The sequence below is a fragment of the Sturnira hondurensis genome, unplaced genomic scaffold (assembly GCF_014824575.4).
Source record: "Sturnira hondurensis isolate 20B ecotype Veracruz unplaced genomic scaffold, ASM1482457v3 Scaffold0004136, whole genome shotgun sequence".
Taxonomy (NCBI): domain Eukaryota; kingdom Metazoa; phylum Chordata; class Mammalia; order Chiroptera; family Phyllostomidae; genus Sturnira; species Sturnira hondurensis.
Window position 1 is genome coordinate 2,655,155 of NW_028076767.1, and position 18,913 is coordinate 2,674,067.

General features: G+C 38.1%; 1 protein-coding gene and 1 pseudogene across 1 annotated transcript in view; both read right to left on the minus strand.

The window, feature by feature from the left end:
- Nucleotides 1-18,913, minus strand: part of PARD3B (par-3 family cell polarity regulator beta) — a 976,716-nt gene that overhangs the window by 836,072 nt on the left and 121,731 nt on the right. The window lies entirely within an intron of this gene.
- On the minus strand, nt 10,730-10,890 carry LOC118986033 (uncharacterized; annotated as a pseudogene).

An 18,913-nucleotide genomic window follows, 5' to 3' on the forward strand; every position in this document is an offset into this window, starting at 1 on the left:
ACTACATAAATCTTTATAAAGTATTAAGAACTAACATTACCCACAGAATCCCAGTGCAATTCTACAAAAACTAATAGAAACAAGATGAGGTTGTCACACAGCCTCCTCTTTAACTGTCCTGTACTATTAAATAATAAGTCAAGTGCATACCATTAAACAATAATTCTTGTAAAGCATCTATGCAAAAAGCTACTGAAATGTGGCCCAGATACATAGCTTTTTAGGAAATGAACTTGATAAAATAATGGGCCTTAAAAATGCAAAGGAATTCTCCTTAGCTAAGCTTTTGGCATTTCAAAATTAAGTTTTCTATAGAGTATCTTAAGAGATATTCCAACCACAATAAAAGGCATTCCATTTGCTTCTAATACTAGGCTTTTAAGTGGAAACACTAATGATTTATTAGGAAATTTTGCCTGATTCTATTGCCCAAATACAGACCACAAAGATGTGAGAAGTGATTACAAACAAGGTAAGAAAAGCATAAGATACCCCTCAATCAGAATCTGTAATCAGAGATCTTTACCAATTCAAGGTGATTGTGCTATAAAAGGTGAGCTAGTGACAATCGTCTCGGTCCTAAACAGGGAGAACACTGGGGTATACAATGGCCTCTAGACCATGCAGAAAAGAGAGCAAGAAATAGTCCCCCCAGTAATCTTCCATATCTGAATCTTTTTGCTAAAGCCATGCCATGAGCAACACACTTCACCAAACCTACCCAGGACTTCTGGTGTAGATCCATGGAGTATTACATTACCCTGGTAAAAATAGCCTTCTTACAAAAGGAGTTGAATTTAATTAATTTCTATTAACTTCCACTGAGTTCGTTTTTGATATATTATAGCACTGGAGATAAAAATCTGTTGATTTTAAACATGTTTATAATAGATGGTGTATTCTAAAAAGTTTGCTTTCTTATATTAAATTACTTAAAAGGTGGCATCTATTAAGTCGTCTACTTTTTTCTCAGGTTCCGTTTGTAGAAGCAGATCTCATCAACTAAGACTAAAGTAAACAATTACCCCTCAGAGACACCAGTGCAATTTAAGGTATACATCTTCCTGCCTAGAAGTCGGATGAGAGAGATGAAACCAAAGGCTGATTTAAAATACGGAAATCAAGCCCCAGCCAGGGAGAGGATCTGCTCAGTGGCAAAGGGGGCAGCAGACAAGCCGCAGCAGGTGGGGCTGTCGAGCCACAGGACTTCTCTCCCTCCCGCGAACTTGTGGGATCTAAGATGTTCCGGAAAATGAAGCCCGGGAGTTGAAACTAAGACATTTTCCCCCTTGATTCAAAAGAGTACAGAAGTTAAAGGTTTTATAAAATTAAGGAAAGGGATAAAAGTAATTTGACGTATCTTGGATCACATATTCAGCACCCCCAAAAAAGTTTTTAAGTGAAATACATGTTGACAGAATATAAAAAAGACTGGGCCACTTTCATTGGCCCCATTCCATATTGATATTGCATTTCATTCACGTCAAAGAAAGAAAGGCTAACTGTGATCACACATCTAACCCTGCACAAAAACAGAAGCTATCTGAAAGGAATATCAGTTCATATTTTACACATCCAATACAGGTAAATCAACAAACACAGTACACACCAACTGTGCTTTTTTACCCATGGCGTTTGGGCCACTGTGCGATAGATCACTATAAAAATACACATAGAGCATTAACAGCCAACAGCTACCACAAGACCATAAATTCACCCTGACTCCTTTATGCACGTAAAAATTTCAACCATTACCTTGCAGTCAACACTTTGCATTTCATTTACTTCCTTTTATTACCATCAGGAATAAAACTGATCAAACATGAAAAGATGTTCACATACATGTCATGGTTCACACAATTAATCACTTGGAAAAATATACTGTATTTTTTCATGATTGTGACACTTAATCTACTTTCAGAGTGTAAAAATATCTAACACATATAACTTTTAAATTATTTTGAAAATGTCTCTAGTACATGTGCTATGAAGTAAATCTTATCACACTCCTAGGATCATTAAAGTATTGAAAAATCACATAATATACACTATGTTTTCTCCACTTCTGATAGTATATTACCTGTTCTTTTTAAATAATGCATGGTTAACTTAAACACTACTAGAATTTTAAAATAGTCTACAGGGTGATCTGATATAGGAAACTAAAACATATGCATTATGGGAAGAAGACCATTATGGGGTACTTTTAATGATCAATGTAAAAGTTGTTCCAAACAGGTACTGTTATTAACAGTAACAGATGTTTGTTTGCTGTAGGTAGATGACATGACATTTGCCCCTACAACTTAGAAAATTTATATTAGCCATAGTTCTGAAGAACAACAATTTTCCACCTGCAATACCCAGAGGAATAAACTAGCAAGCCAGATACTAAAATGCTGTAACTATTGAGCAATGAGATTGTGTCAATAATCAAAAGAGAGAAAATGCGGAGGTTTCTAAATAAAATGCCTGTGGTCCAACAGGAGAAAAACACCCTGCAATGGTGACAAGGCCAAAATGAGAGGAAATCTCTGCAAAGAAAAGCCAATGTCCAGAGAAGGGCTGTGTTAACAGTGGTGGTAATCACAGTGCTCAATAATGTAACTGCCTTTTCGTGGCTTTGTATTTTCACAAGAAAATCTTAACTACTAGAAATAAGAACAATTGTAAAATGAAAGTTAATGGAAAATTAGAAATGTCCTTATAGAATTTAACTCTGTGAATTTGGTACAATGTAGCCAGAAAATAAGATTTTAACATGTCCATCATTATCTTCATCATCATAATCATAATAGCATGTAATTTGTTTGACTACCTACTGTAGGCCAGGGCATATAACAGGTACTGCATGTTTTATATGATTAACTCATTTATCCTCCAACAGACTCATGAAGTGGTTACCAATCCATTTTAGAAGTGAGGAAAGCAAGGTACAGGTAGGTAAATTAACTTACTCAAGGTCAGATGCTTAATAAATAGCAGAGACAAAGGTGTATTTTTTAACAAAGAAAAAAATAGATGAAAGAACTTAACAAAAAGAAACATTATTTAAGGATAAGGCAGGGGATCATATCTATTACCATCACTACTTAACTCTATGGATCCAGGCAAATCATTCCTCTTGGCCTCAATGGCTTCATCATTAGTGATCCTACAGGACCCATGGCCTCTGCACAATGTACTACAGGGAGCTGAGGTGTAGAGGACACAAGAGTGAAACAGTGGAAAACTGTAGTCTTTGCGTAAGTGTGTCTAGTGTTTCACAAGTGAGGGAAGGTTCCAAACATAAATCCTCAAAATCATGAAATCAAATACTTGGTAAGCAATAAAAAAGATTTTCCTGCAAAGGAAGAAGTTGGGTCATTAGAACTTATGTAGAGAACTACGGAGTTTTGTATGAGTGTACATTCTAACTACTTCTATCACCATCCTTTGAAGTTATTCTCCCCTCTGTGCAAGACCAGAAGAGAACCAGATGCCCCAGAATGCACCCAGGAAAGACACAGCTGTCGGCGCAGGTGTGGAGACTGGGGCAGGCAGGGGACAGGAGTGACACCAAGCACAGACAGAGTAGGGGAAAACAAGGAGTTCCAGAAAGTGGTGCTGGAGCAAAGACTAGCAGAGGAAAGAATTAAGCCAGAAAAGGCACAAGTGAATACAGAGTTTATTATGAGCTAGTCCGGTCTCCAGAATGTGCCTCTGCCTTCCTGAAATAGACCAACCAAGAGCAAACTTGGGAAAAGACTAGGAGAGGAAGACGAGCTGACGCGACTTTAACCGAGTATGTTCCCAAAGAATTCAGGGAAACTAGAAGGGACCAAGAGGTTTTATGCTGGGTTGAAAATAATACCTGAGGAGTTCAAAGACAAAACTATAAATCTCTACTTCTGGCTTTAAAAATCTGTAATCTAACACCAGGAATAAGAGACGTTAAGAAATATCACTAAAAGTAAAGGGGGTATCACATGATGATAAAAAGGTCTAGCAGAACAAAAATTTTATCTCTAAATTTGGATGTACCTGATAGTATAATTTCAATACCTATATACTGCCAAAATGAGCCAATTTAAAAAATTCACAATCACAGTGTCAAATTTATGACGGAAAAACAGACTCGTTGACTATGTCAACGAGACATAGTCTGAACAACACAATTAACAAAATGACCTAAATTACTTATATTATATACATACACCCAAAACACTGTACCCTAAAAGATTAGAAAATACCTTCTTTACAAGTGCACATGAAATAAATACACACCAAGTTTAGACGTCTAGAATTATTCAGAATATGCTCACTGGTTACAGTGGAATCAACTGCAGAAAGGTATCTGGAAATTATCTGCCTGTTTGGAAATCAGGAAATGCATTTCTGAATAATCTATAGATTAAAAGTATAAAAATTAGAAAACAGTTCTAACTTGGAAATAATTAAAAACAAAAATTGTGTGATGCAGCTAAAGCAGTGTTTAATGGTATATTTATGCAAATATTAGCAAAAAAGAAGACCTAAAATCAAGGAGCTAGAAAAAGAAGAGCTAGCTAAGTACAGATAGACAAAAGATAGAGCAAAATTCAATGAAATAAACAAATATATCAAACTCAGTTCTATAAAAGGTTTCATAAAATTGAGACATACCTAATAGTATTGGTCAAAAATAAATAAATAAATTTCCAACATCAAGAAGGAAAACAAGAGATACCACCAAAGATCTTACCGGTCATCAGAGCTATGAAACTGACAATTTACATAAAACAAACAAATTCTTTGAAAAATACAACTCATCAAAACTGGCAATAGCCCTGACTGGCATGGCTCTCTTGGTTGAGCATCATCGCAAAGTGAGAGGCCCCCAGTTCAAAGTGTGGTCAGAACACATGCCTGGGTTGCTGGCTGGTTGCAGGGGTGTGTGTGAGGGACAACTGAGGGGCAATCAATGATGTTTTTCTCCCTCTCTTTTTCCCTCCTTCCCCTATCTCTAAACATAAATAAGTATAAATTTTAATATTAAAATGACAATAAAATAGAAACTATGATAGTACAAAAAGACAGTTAAATAAATTGAATGTATTACTTATAAAAATCTTTCTCATAAAGGAAATAACAGGCTGTGATGGAATACTACTCAGCCATAATAAAGAAGACAATCTCATCCTTTGGGACAGCATGGATGGACCTGGAGAGCTTTATGCTAAGTGAAATAAGCCAGTTGGAGAAAGACGAATAATGAACAAAACACACTAACAAAATAGAAACAGACTCATAGAGAACAGACCGACAGCTGTCAGAGAGCAGTGCGCTAAGGTTGTGTCACCCAAGCAGAGAGCCTGGGTGTTGTGGGGCTAAATAAAATAGGTGAAGGGATCTAGAAACAAACAGAGAAGGAACAGTATGGTACCCAGAGATTACCAGAGGGAAAGCAGGGAGGGGGAGTCCGAGAGGGTGTAAGGGGGATAAATGCTGATGGAAGGAGACTCGACCTAGGGTGGTAAACACACAATACAATGTACAATTAATGCATTGTAGAACTGTACACCTGAAACCTATATAATTGTATTAACCAATGTCACTCCAATAAGTTCAATAAAAAAGTAAAAAAATAAAGTAAGTAAAATAAATAAAAAAGAAAATACCAGGCTCTGATTACTTCATAGTTAAAATGTTCCTAATGTTTAAGGAAGACATAGTGTTTATCTTACACAAATACTTCTAGAAACTAAAAAAAAAGAGGAAAATTCTCCCAGATCTTCTTACAAGAACAGCATAATATCAATACCACACCTTACAAGGACAAGAAAGACTACAAAAATTACAAAAACCTACATGCGATACACATGCAAAATCTTAGATTTATCAAACTCAGTGATATATACAAAGGATAATACACCATGACCAAGTGGAATTTATTCCAGTAATGAAGGAATGGTTTAAAATTCAAAAGTCAACCAAGGTCACTCACCAAATCAACAGAGGAAAAACAAGCATAAAAATTACATGATCATCAGAGGAGATGAAATACAAGCACTTGAATATTCACCACCAACGCACAATAAAAAGTATCTCAGCAAATAGGACAAGCCAGTGACAAAGAGAAAAATGAAATTTTTAAAAGCAATATTTATGATAGCATCAAAAATAAAATATTTAGGGATGAGTATAACAAAATATATAAAACTTCTATATTAAAACATAAAGGATTGGGAAAAATTCAAGAAGAGTTTCATAGATTGACATTCATTTTGTGAAAACTGAAGCTCAATATTGTTAAGATGTTGATCTTAGAATTAATGAAGGTTAGGGTTAGGATTGTGGGCACCTGGAACAACCAGAATTCTCAGATACAGATGATGGGAGTGTAAATTTATTTGTATAATAACTTTGGAAAACTGGTAGTATCTAACAGAAACATCCTACTCTCAAGTATATATTCAACAAAAACAAGTATACACAATTACCAAAGACCAGTACAAACCCAATATTCATCACTGGTAGAATGGATACATATTGCAGTGGAATACTAAACATCAACATGAATGAACAAACTACAATACAATGTTCTGCAATAATATGAGTGAACATACGGCATAACATTAATCAAAAGAGCCAAATACAAAAAAAAGTACATACTGTGTGTGATTTCGTGCAGATAAGCTCAGAAACAAGCAGAATTAGTTCACAAGGTTAGAAGTCAGGAGACTGGTTACCCCTTGTGAGGGGAAGGGCAGTGAGTCAAAGGGGCCCAAGAGCTTCCAGAGGAACAGTCTACTCCGTGAGGTGTGTCCTGGCTACACTCGTTTGAGTAGTTTTCTGTGTGTTACACTTTCAAAATGTTTACATGAAAATGAGGAGAACTTTTACTTCCAAAAATGTGATTTCTTTTTTAAACCGTAATACCTAATAGTTCCCTTCACACACGACATCTATACGGGTACACAAAATAAAGAACACTAACAAGCTATTTGGAACAGATATCTTTAGAAGTATAGGAAGGAATCTTCATGCAAAGGAAAGAAAGGGGATGTAGAAGTCTCAAAACCTGGGGAGGCCAGACGATGCCACTAACAGAACATGGGGCTGACTGACCACATTACTGACAACCTCGAAGACCCACTGTGGAGGCCTAGTGGACCACAGGCTCCAGTGACTCAACAGTGTGACAAGTCTGCTAAAAACATCACCACGGCCTTAAGCTATGATAATAGAAGTACTGTGTCCAGAATAGAGCAAGCAATAATCTTGTTCTATACAACAGTGTTCATGCCACATTTAGAGTATTTTTTTAAAATTTAAGAGGTGATTATTAACAAACTGAGATTATTAAAAAATTCATATGGGAGATAGAAGTAAGTTGGCTCACTCATCAAAAGACATCATTGAGGTCTGCTTACATTGAAGAACAAAAAGGAAAAAAGAAGAACCAGAGTTTATAGGCCATTGAGCCCTTGATGTTACCTGGTAAGGCCCAAATTTCTTACTATTAAAATTATCCCTGGAAATCTCTCAGGGCGACACCATACTGGAAGCATAACTCCTTTCAATAACTCTGACACTTTTTGTTTTCAACCAGAACTGGGGCAGATCACTGTCTTTTCACTTAAGTACCAGATAAAGTATCTGGACCACGTAGGAGGCCATGTTCTGTGAAAACCGCTTCTGATCATACTCCAGCCATAAGCACATGGGAGCTGAGATGACAAAGCTGTAGCAGAGTCTCTCATTTCGTGCTTCCCCTGGGATACACACTACTGTGCATACAAGTTAAATTAGCTACAATATTCAAATTCTTATCCCACTCTTTCTCTTTGGTTGAGCTTTTATAGGTGAATTTGTGTAAGTGTGAAATGACCACACGAGACTCCCATCAAATGAGAAAGCACAAGAAAGATTTGCTTGTTATCCTGAAAAGCTACATAAACAAAAAAGAAATAGATTGAAGCTCAACATAAGAAAGATCTTTCAAAAACAGTGGTTTTAAGAGAAGATTAGGTTCTGTGATGAAACAGTGAGTTCTCCATTCCCGGAAGGAGTTCAGCAAAGGCTAGATCGCCCTATCTCAAGGATGCTGTAGAATGAGAAGTAGAAATGGTACCATCCTGAAAACCCAGCTCTCAAACCTACAGCACCTGGAACCTGTAGAGCTCCCCGGGCCTTTGAATCTGCAATGAGAAAACCTTCTTGAAAGAAAAAGGATCTCGATCTCATAAGAATACTGTTTTTAGTAGCGCAGCATGGTTCCACAATTACTGTGCATCTCGGAGCAGCAAGTCGACGAGCAAACCACTGTATTTTAAATTTCCTAATTCATCTGACAATACTAGTGTCTTGCTGTGTGACCTAAAAATTCACTAATTTATATACACATTTTTTTTAAAAGTCCTCCAAGGTAAAATAATTACTCTGGGAATGGGGAAAAACTGAGAACTTTATATTACTTACATTATTTACAAATAGGTTAATTTCTTACTTTACAACTCATCCCCACCGCCCTTCCCCACAACCACCAAAAAAACTGATGTTTTCAAGCTGAGCTCTGACCAGTAAATTCTTAACTTCAAAAACTAGAATTGTTTCATTGTTTCATAGACCATCTATACCAGCCATCCCGTTTTACAGGGGAGGAAATAAGAATATACACAGATAAGCCACAAGAGAGGTAGTTATTGTTTTGTGATATGTAATCCTAACTGAAAGTAATCACAATATAACAGCACCAACAATTCCAGGAGAAATTTTCTATTTTACCTCATAATCAAAGTTTTGATAAAATTATTCTCTCCTTTTTTTAAAAGATTTTATTTATTTATCTTTAGAGGGGAAGGGAAGGAGCAAGGGAGAGAAATATCAATGTATGGTTGCCTCTTGTGGGTTCCCTGCCGGGAACTGGCCTGCAACTGAGGCATGTTCCCTGACTGGGAATCAAACTGCAATCGTCTCGTTTGCAGGCTCGCACTCAATCCACTGAGCTACACCAGCCAGGGCTCTCTCCTTCTTGAGGAGGAGAAAATACATGTAATCATCAAAGTATACATTTTACTGTATAGTTTACTTATCACTTACTTTCTAGTTTATTTATTAAATAACTAGATATTAAAAAGAATGTTAATCATGCCATGTCATTTTTCATTAAGTTTCATGAAGTATCTCTAGTCTCAGAAGTCTTCTCTATATAAAGAACTTTAAAGGTTAATTTTTCATTCTGGGATTAACCTAAATTTATGGAGAAAAAAGGTTCAGATGTCTAGATTAGAGCTTTAAAAAAATAAAAGATAAATGTTAATTATTTCAAGTCTACAGCCTACATCACCCAGTGCAATCTAACTCTTCACTAAAACACGTATACTCCCTTCCCCGTGATGTAAGGGTGAGTTAAATGCAAAAGAGACTAAGCCATATATGAACCTTCAGGATAAAATGTACTATAATCTTAAAACCAAAGTTTTATCAGAAAAATTAAATGTTAACTTCTCAAATTCATAAAAATTTCACATGCATTTAATTGATGTCTCTATTTCAAAAAATTCCCAGTATGACTTTTAAAACATTAAACCGTTATTAATTTAATAACACAAATACCATGCTTCAAATTTAAATTCTGCTTCCCATTCATAGTTTTCAGTAAAATTTTACCATCCAAAGGCCTGGGTGCCAAGGTTTTGGAAGCTTGTGTGGTCCAAAGAAATGCACAGCCTTCGACCAAAGAATGGAAGCAGGCATATCCCCAAAGAGAAGAAAGGACAAGCTAGAAAATTTTAAATAATGTATTCATTATAAAACCCCCAAAAGTATTTGACTACAAAACGGATTTTAATAAGAATGTAAGAATGCAAATTCCCACAACTCAAGATTTATTTAATGCAGCCAATTCACCACTTGCTGCTATGACGTTGGCATCTTTTTAAAGTAACTCCCAAGACTCGCTCCACAGATACTGCCAAGTGTCTGTGCAGCTTTGCATATATGAATGAATGAAGAGAATGTAAAGCATTCTACAGGTAACTACCATGGCCTCTAACTCTTTATTCAAACATAAAGTTTTATGCTGCATCACTGAGGAAAATAAGACACAGAAAAGAGAATTTTTTTTTTATTTATCTTTAGAGGGGAAGGAGAGAGGGAGAGAAACATCAATGTACGGTTGCCTTCCGTGTGTCCCCCGCTGGGAGTCGGCCTGCAAGGATCCTGCCTGCAACCCAGGCATGTGCCCTGGCGGGGAATCGAACCGCGATCCTCTGGTTCGCAGACCCGCGCTCAATCCACTGAGCTACACCAGCCAGGGCCAGAAAAGAGAATTTTAATTTACATCAGAAGAGGCACTGGTGGCAGTGTTTATAAAAACAAGTTAACTAGAATAAACATAAAGACCTCAACTTTATTCCTGCTCACTGTTTATGAGACAGCTTTTCAGTCTAGTAGCAAGAGGAATGGTGAATGATTACCTGTCTGATTTTCAGAAGTTCTGGGACACCACTGTCTGCTACTGTTAGTTCTGTTTCTCCAGAACAGTCATTCTGGAGAAGAGTCCTTCCTCCAGAAGGATACAGATGGACCACAGATACAGAGAGAGAACACAAGAAGTACGGGAAAGGAAGGAGAAAGGCTGAGCTCAGGTATCCCCTGCTCAAAGATGCCCTTCCTGCCTGTCACTCTGGAGCTGATTCTCTTCCCCATTGCCTGTACCGAAAGTTACATTATTTTATTCAATTGTTTGTTTTTCTTTTTCTACCCAGGTGCCAATACTCGAGGATAGAACAAGCGGACTGGAAATCGTGGGCACAGACTACGTGACGCTAAATGGGGTGGGGGTGGGGGGAGGAGTCCTTTTCCTCCGCCTCCTCACGTTACAGGGATCGGACCACACACACAACCTCCGCCAAGAAGAGGAGGGTTGTTCATTTTCATGACTCATTCTCCCCCGACTAGAACGTGAGTTCCATGGTACAGAAGTGGTCTTCACTTTCATATGCCCAGCACCTAAAACTACTCTTGGCATCCATTATAAATTTGTCATATGATTGAAGACAAAGGAGAAACAAAGGAGTAATAAAGGAGAAAGTGAAAAAAACTCATAATACCAAACTAAAAGGTTGAACCACATGACCTAGACCTTTTGATAAAGCCAAAGGCAGTAGAAAGAAAGTAGAAACACTCTGGACTGCATGACAATGGCAGTCACTTCTGCAACAAGTATATGTTGAATTTTTATAACCATCCAAGAACAAAATGGAGGAGAAAAAACCCATCCTTGCAAGAATAAAACTAACATTTTCAGTGAGGAGTGAAAACAGGCAGAAATTAACAAACCAAACAAATGCTTAAATGAAATGGCATGTTGGAAAGTTGTAAGTGATTTGGGAGAGAAAATAGAATAGGGTGAGGGGGGTGGGGAGTACAGGGAGCTTATGTTTTTAAATGAGGTATTAGGTCAGGTCCTATTGAAAGGATGACATTTGAGTAGAGATGTGAGGAGGCAAGTCCACGTCCACGTCGGTCTGGAGAATGGGAGTGAGGACTCCTAACAAAAGGCTGGGCCCTTGGGCAAGTCCATTTGTAACGTTTATAAAAAAAGTCAAAGCTCAGAAAAAGGTCCCTTATCCTTTATGTGGCCGTTGAAGTGGAGAGCCAGTCCACTGGTCAGCTGAACAAGCATGGCACAGACAAGAAGATACCAAACGGCAGCAACTGCCTGTCTAGCCTGTCGAAGAATGCCCTGCCCCACACCAAGTAAAATGTTTACACCACCAGCTACAATTCTACTACTTTTTCAACATCATTAAACATATTAAAAAGTAACTTTTCTTTCAAATAAAAGGATTTCCAGAAATATAGAAGAAGGGCTCTATATGTTATTTGCATCTCAGGTGTTCCCTTCTAAACTACTGAGGTAAGACATTCCAGGTGTGATGGGGCACGGACAGCACAAAGAAGGGGATCAACTCTACCCCTCGAGATGAAACTGTTTAGCTGGGCAAGTGTGAGCATTAAAGTAGGTAGGACGGGGTAGAAATCCAAACTCCACCCCTCACATGAGAACAATGCCATCCACCCTCTCCAACCTGTGAGAAATCCATTAGGTTTTCAAACCCAGGTACCTGTACAGTAGGCACACAGGTGTGGGCCTCAATATGTTTCCTTTCTTGGTAGCACACCCTGGAATTCTACAACGGCAGAGCCATCTCTAGCTCATGTACTGCTGTAATTCCAGCATCTGGTACAATTTACCTTTATCACAGATGTACAGTAAACAGTGCCCGTTATTACTACTGTCCTGCAATTCTTCAAAACTAAGGTTTGCTGACAGTTTAGAGGGCAAAAAAACATGCTGGGCTTGAGAAATAACAAAGTCAACAAAAGTACACAAAAGATCCAGAAAGAGAAGTATCAGAATGTGAGGCCAGTTTTCCATATGCCAAAATTCTGACCAGGAGGAAATAGTCTTTTTCTCTATGCTGATGACCATGAAATCTATATAGTTTTGTCTCAAATTATGATGTCAATATACCATTGTTATACTACTCAGTTGTAAATATAGTGGGGGAAAAACCCCAAGCAGAAATGCCAATTCTGGAGCAGGCAAACAACAACAATAAGAAAAGAATTCAAACTTCACCGTATGAAGTTTCACCTAAATACTTCTAAAATTATAGAAAAATAATCACAATGTTGAAGAAGAGTTTTCTGAGTATATCACAATATCAATTATATAAATTTATATATACTTCTACATATATTCCCTCACACATACATATTAATATAATACAGGAACTGATATGACCGTAGATCTGTTCTTTGCTTTTGCAAGAAAATTAATTTGGTACTTGTCTTTTTAAGTTGCAGATAGAAAGCCCAGGCTGGTGATTCATTTGGTTGGAGCATCATCCCATACACCAAAGGGTTTCGAGTTTGATTCCTAGTCAGGGAACATACCTAAGTTGCAGGTTCAATCCCTAGCTGAGGCACATGCCAGAGGCAACAAATATCTCTCACATCAATGTCTGTCTGTCTGTCTCTCTCTCCCCCCTCCATCCCTCTCTCTAAAATCAATAAAACTATACTTGGGTGAGGATTTAAAAAAATGATCAGTTAACATATACCCATGGTTATAGTTGTAAATACTATCCCATCCTTTCTTCCTCAGAAATCATCCCCAAACAAGGAAATCTAAATACAATACCATACACTCTATCTTCATGAAACCAGGAGATACATGCAATTCAAAGAATAATACAAAAGACAGAAAATGGATAAAGAAGTAATGGCCTTTGACCATACTTCATTCCTACTCCCTTCATATCAGGGAGGAGGAAGGTCAAACTCAAGTGTCTCCAGATGGAGACGGCTAGCATGAAAAACAAGCCAGTCCACCTGGGAAACCTGGAGATAAGAGGGCCCATGAAAAATAGAAGTCGGTGCGGGGAGGAGGTTGGTGGTCAGTGGTTACAGCCAATTTACCCAAACTGGCTTGGGTAAATCCCTCCCATCGACCTGTCAATAGCAACCAAGGCTCAGCTACAAGAGGAGAGTGTACTCAGCCCACACGAAGGGCGCACCTCTAGTACCCAACTTAGGTGATAGGGAGGCTGTGCCACTGGATCCTACAGGACACCTACTACATGAGGCCACACCCCCAAGACACAGAGTTAAAGCAGCTCTACCTAATACATAGAAACAAACGTGGGGAGGCTGCCAAAGCAAGAAAACAAAGAAACATGGCCCAAATAAAAGAACAGATCAAAACTGCAGGAAAAAGTTAAACAAGATGGAGATAAGCAAGCTACAGATGCACAGTTCAAATCACTGGTTATAATGTTGCTTAAGGAACATAGTGAGGATGTCAACAGCATAAAAAAGATCCAGTCAGCAGTGAAGGATACATTAACTGAAATAAAGAACAATTTATAGAGAAACAACACTAGAGTGAATAAGAGAATCAAATCAATGAATTGGAACATAAGGGAGCAAAATACAGTGATGCAAAACAAGATGAAAAAAGAATTGAAAAAACAAGGATCGTATAAGCAGCCTCTGGGACAACTTAAAGCATCCCAACATTTGCCTCATAGGGGTGCCAGAAGGAGAAGAGAAAGAACAAGAAATTGGAATTCTATTAAAATAATGAAAGAAAACTTCCCTAATTTAGTGAATGAAATAGACACACAAGTCCAAGAAGCAGAGAGAGTCCCAAACAAGATGGATGCAAGGAGACCCACTCCAAGACACTTCATAATTAAAATGCCAAAGGTTAAAAACAGAGAATCTTAAAAGCAGCAAGAGAAAAGCAGTTAGTTATCTCCAGGGGAGTCCCCAAAGGACTGTCAGCTAATTTCTCAAAATAAACAGTGCAGACCAGAAGGGACTGGGAAGAAATATTCAAAGTCATCAAAGCAAGGGACCTACAGCCAAGATTCCTCTACCCAGCAAAGATATTATTTAGAATCGATGGGCAGATAAAGAACCTCCCAGAAAAGAAAAAACTAAAAGAGTTCATCATCACTAAGCCATTATTATATGAAATGTTAAAGGAACTTATTTAATAAAAGAAGATTGAGACTATGGACAACAAAATGGTAATAAATATGTACCTGTCAATATTGAATCTAAAAAAAAAAACTAAGCAAACAAAAAGAACAGAAACAGAATCATGGATTGAGAGAGCATTTTGAGGGTTGTCAGATGGGAAGGGAGTGTGGAGGAACGGGTGAAGAGGTGAGGGGATTAAGAAGCACAAATAGATACTTACAGAATAGCCATACAGATACACCATACAGTGTAGGGAATGGAGTAGCCAAAGAACTTACATGCATGACCCATGTGCATGAACAATGGTGGGGGGATTGCCTGAGGGAGTGGGGGTGCTGCGTGGAGGGGAGGCAGAGAAGAAAATTGGGACAACTGTAATATCATAATCAATAAAATATAATTTAAAATTACCCCAAATATTATATATTTAAATTATATTTAAATTATATATTTAAATATTATATATTTAAATAATGAAGAAACTCCTAGGTGCCAACCACTATCTCCCTGTCCAGAGGCAAGAGACACAGTATCTAAAGAAATTGACCTTTGGTAGGATCCAGACTGCAAGACATCAGATACAGAAAAGGGCTGAACGCAAAAGGCTACAGACTGCAACAGGGGTCTGCACAACCAACGCTACACATTGCAACCCTGTTCCCAGAAAAACTGGCATCCAGGCTCAGGGCTGACCTTCCTCAGCCACTCCTCTCGGGCAATTAGAAAAATCTGTGGCACCAAAACGGAGGACACGGGGGGAAACAGAAAACAGAAGATGCAACCCAAAAGAGATGGGAAATTAATTCCCCCCAAATAGCAACAGCTTTAACATGAGAGCCGTGCAGGAGCTCAGGCAGCAACCATCCCAGATCGGATCAGCACTCCCACGGGCTCCATAACACCAGGGAAAAGTACAAAATTGAAGATTCTATGACAATTTTAACTTGATGGAAAATGGTACTGAGAATCATTTCAGACAACAATTACAAAAAGAAAAGAGAAGGCATGATTGTCAAAGAAAACTAAACAAAAAAAGTTCATTAACTTGAGGAGAACCAAAAATTTGCGGAAGACAGGAAGCAAGCGTAGTTACTCAAGAGTGAACATTACCTGCTTGGTTATAGCAGTTAAAATGAAGGGGGAACTCAAGAGTTAAAAATGATTAACTTTAAGTTATAGTTAACAGGCTTATTGATTAACGCTAGTAGAAAGCTGCTGTTCCAGAAACTGGAATGTGTGGCTGGACCAACCCTGAGTCTGGGAAGCTTGCGAGCAAGTCGACCTTTGTGCCCCAGGAGGACTGGAAGTGATCAAGATGCCAGCCTGGTGAGCCACTGTGCTCCAGGGGAAGGATGTCCCCTAACCAAGGTGCAGATCGGGAATCACCAGTCAGCAGATGCAGCGATGCTAATAAAATCACCACACTGCAGCTTTTTTCCGATTAACCCCTTTCCCTGAATTCCAAACCCTTCACCTCCCCTTTTCTTCTCCTTCTGGAAAGAGTCAGCTCGAAATGAGGTGCTAAGATGGTTTTTTACAGGTACATAACCCACTGTCTTCTCAGATTGCCGGCAGATGAATAAAGCACCCATAAAGATTCGATCCTGTCCCTACATATTGCTTCTGGTAGTGACAGGCAGCAGGACCATCAGCTTTTCTGGTTTCAACAACACTGAATGTAGATTTAACCAAATCTTCTGATAACAATTTTGAACAAACAAGAGTGAAAAGGAGAAGAAGCTGTAAGAAAGTTGCATTTTTTAAACTATCCTAATAGAGTGTAAAGAAACTGTCTCAAATTGATGAATCAAGAGTTGGCAATAAATTCCTACTTTGAAATAAAAGTACCCTGGTATGCCTTGATTCATAACTTATTTAGAACTGTGGAGATAAATACCAAAAAGAAAAAATACAGCTACAAAGTTTAAAGCAGCAGCTTCTTCAAAGCAGGATGGGCAGGAGGGTCTCAGCAGACCACTGCTTTTTGAAAGGGTCTTTTAGCGCTTTTTGACCTTTTAAACAAGAAATCGGCAAACTACGGCCATCATCTATATGTGTAAACAAAGTTCCGCGGCACACAGCCATGCTCACAGGTGGAAACAGTGTTGGCTGCTTTACACTGCACAGCACAGCTGAGTACCTTCGACCAAGGTCATATGGCTTGCAAAAGGTAAAATATTTGCTACGTAGCCCTTTACAAAAAAGTTTGCCAAATCCTGTTCTAAACCAGGTGTTAGAATTACTTTGATTTTAAAATTAAATAGTGCATGTGGGTGACCCAATTGTACAAGGTCTGTCAGAAAATGGCAAGCCATTGCTAATATAATGAGAATGGTTTACATGACATTGACATAACCTGGCAGCCGAGGAGAGTGGACTGGAATGCGCATGTGTGAAGAATGACCACTTCACAGTACCAGTCAGTGGGGGTGGTAGATGCTGTTGAGTGAGCATGTGTACTGTGTGGCCGTTGCATTCAAAATAACTGAGCAAGTAGAGCAACAAATCTGCATCATGTTTTGCATTAAGCTTGAACATTGCTCTTCGGAAAGTATTTGGATGATTCAGAAGGCCACAGCTATGGGCAACTGGTGTTTGGCAGCTTCATCACAACAACATGCCCACGGATGCATCACGTCTCTTGTAGGTTATTGGTGAAGCATCACATGACCCAGGTGACTCAGCACCCCTACAGCCCAAATTTGGCACCCTGCAACTTAAAAAAACTAAAATCAACTTTGAAAGGGAAGAGATTTCAGACCATCGATGAGATTCAGGAAGATACAATGGTGCAGCTGATGGAAACTGGGAGAACTGTGTGAGGTCCCAAGGTGCCTACTTTAAAGGAGCCTGAGGTGTCATTGTCCTATGTACAGTGTTTCTTGTATCTTCTTCAATAAATGCCTCTGTTTTTTTATATTGCATGGCTGAGAACCTTCTGGACAGGTCTTGTATTCTCCAGAGGCAACTCTTAGGACTTTGTTTCAATCTATTTGATTGTTAATCCCTTCTCTCTAAATAGTAAGCATGTCTGATGGTCTGGACTTACTCAAAAGCATCTTTTGACATTCCATTGTCTTTGATGGCAATAAGTATACTTAGAGTCCCTGAACTTCTCCCATCCTTCTTTCTCCTCTAAAAGTGACTCACATATGTTTATTTCCTTTCATGGTTACTATTATCTTTAATGAATAACTTAAATTTCTGCATTTAATTCTATCATCTAAAGATAGCATCTCATCTTTCTTTCGAGTAAAACATGACATCACATTTTTTTACTTTTACTTTTCTCCCTCCACCCTTTCTCTCACTTTCCATTTCTGTCAGCTCTACCTATTCTTTATATTTACTTTGCAAAAGTTAAAAACATTTGCATTCTCCTCACAATGATAACCATACTTTGCCTATAATTTGATTTCAAAATTTGAAAGCCAATAGACAGTATCAACTTTTCTGTCAACCTAGATAATAGTGTTCCCTGACAAACCAAATAAAAAAATGACTATTTGTCATATGCTAAAGTCATACTCCCTAAGCCACTGAAACAGGAAGGTTTAAATATGTGCTCCTTTTTATAGTATTCTCATTTTGTCAAAATTATGTTGGATTACTTTGATATGTAAGCTATAATAGTTGACCTCAATAGCAAAAATATATAATAAACTATCCCAAAATACACTTTCTTTTTTTTTAGATTTTCTTTAATTTATTTATCTTTAGAGGGGAAAGGAAGGAGAGAAGGAGGGAAATATCAATGTATGGTTGCTTCTTGTGAGTCCCCTGCTGGGAACTGGTCTGCAACCCAGGCATGTGCCCTGACTGGGAATCAAACTGCGATTGTCTGGTTTGCAGGCCCGCACTCAATCCACTGAGCTACACCAGCAAGGTCCCAAAATATACTTTCATAATAGTTTACATATGTATATATACACACATTATACATGTATATATGTTCACAAACAAACATGTAGGTGGATATAATCATATTCAATAGCAACATATGTTGTTCCCAATTTTCTATAGGATAGAAATATTGGTCTATGAAAATAAGCAGTGTTGCCTTTGATATAAAGTAAAAATAAGCTATTTTCTAAGGAAATTATAAATCTCTATACCTAAAATATGATAAAAAAGCCTAATTAGCTATAAAGAAGAGGACTGTTAGTTTCCTTTTGCTCCTAAAACAAATAACCACAAGCTCAGTGTTAGGCAACACGCATTTACTGTATCACAGTTCTGTAAGCCCAAGGGCTGATGCAGATCCCACTGGGTTGTAATCAGGGTGGCGACAGAGCTGAATTCCACTCTGTATTCTCCAGGAGGAAGAACAGTCTGCAATCTTAATTCCACATGCTGCCTCGGTTATACTTTTACACGGAACATAACATAC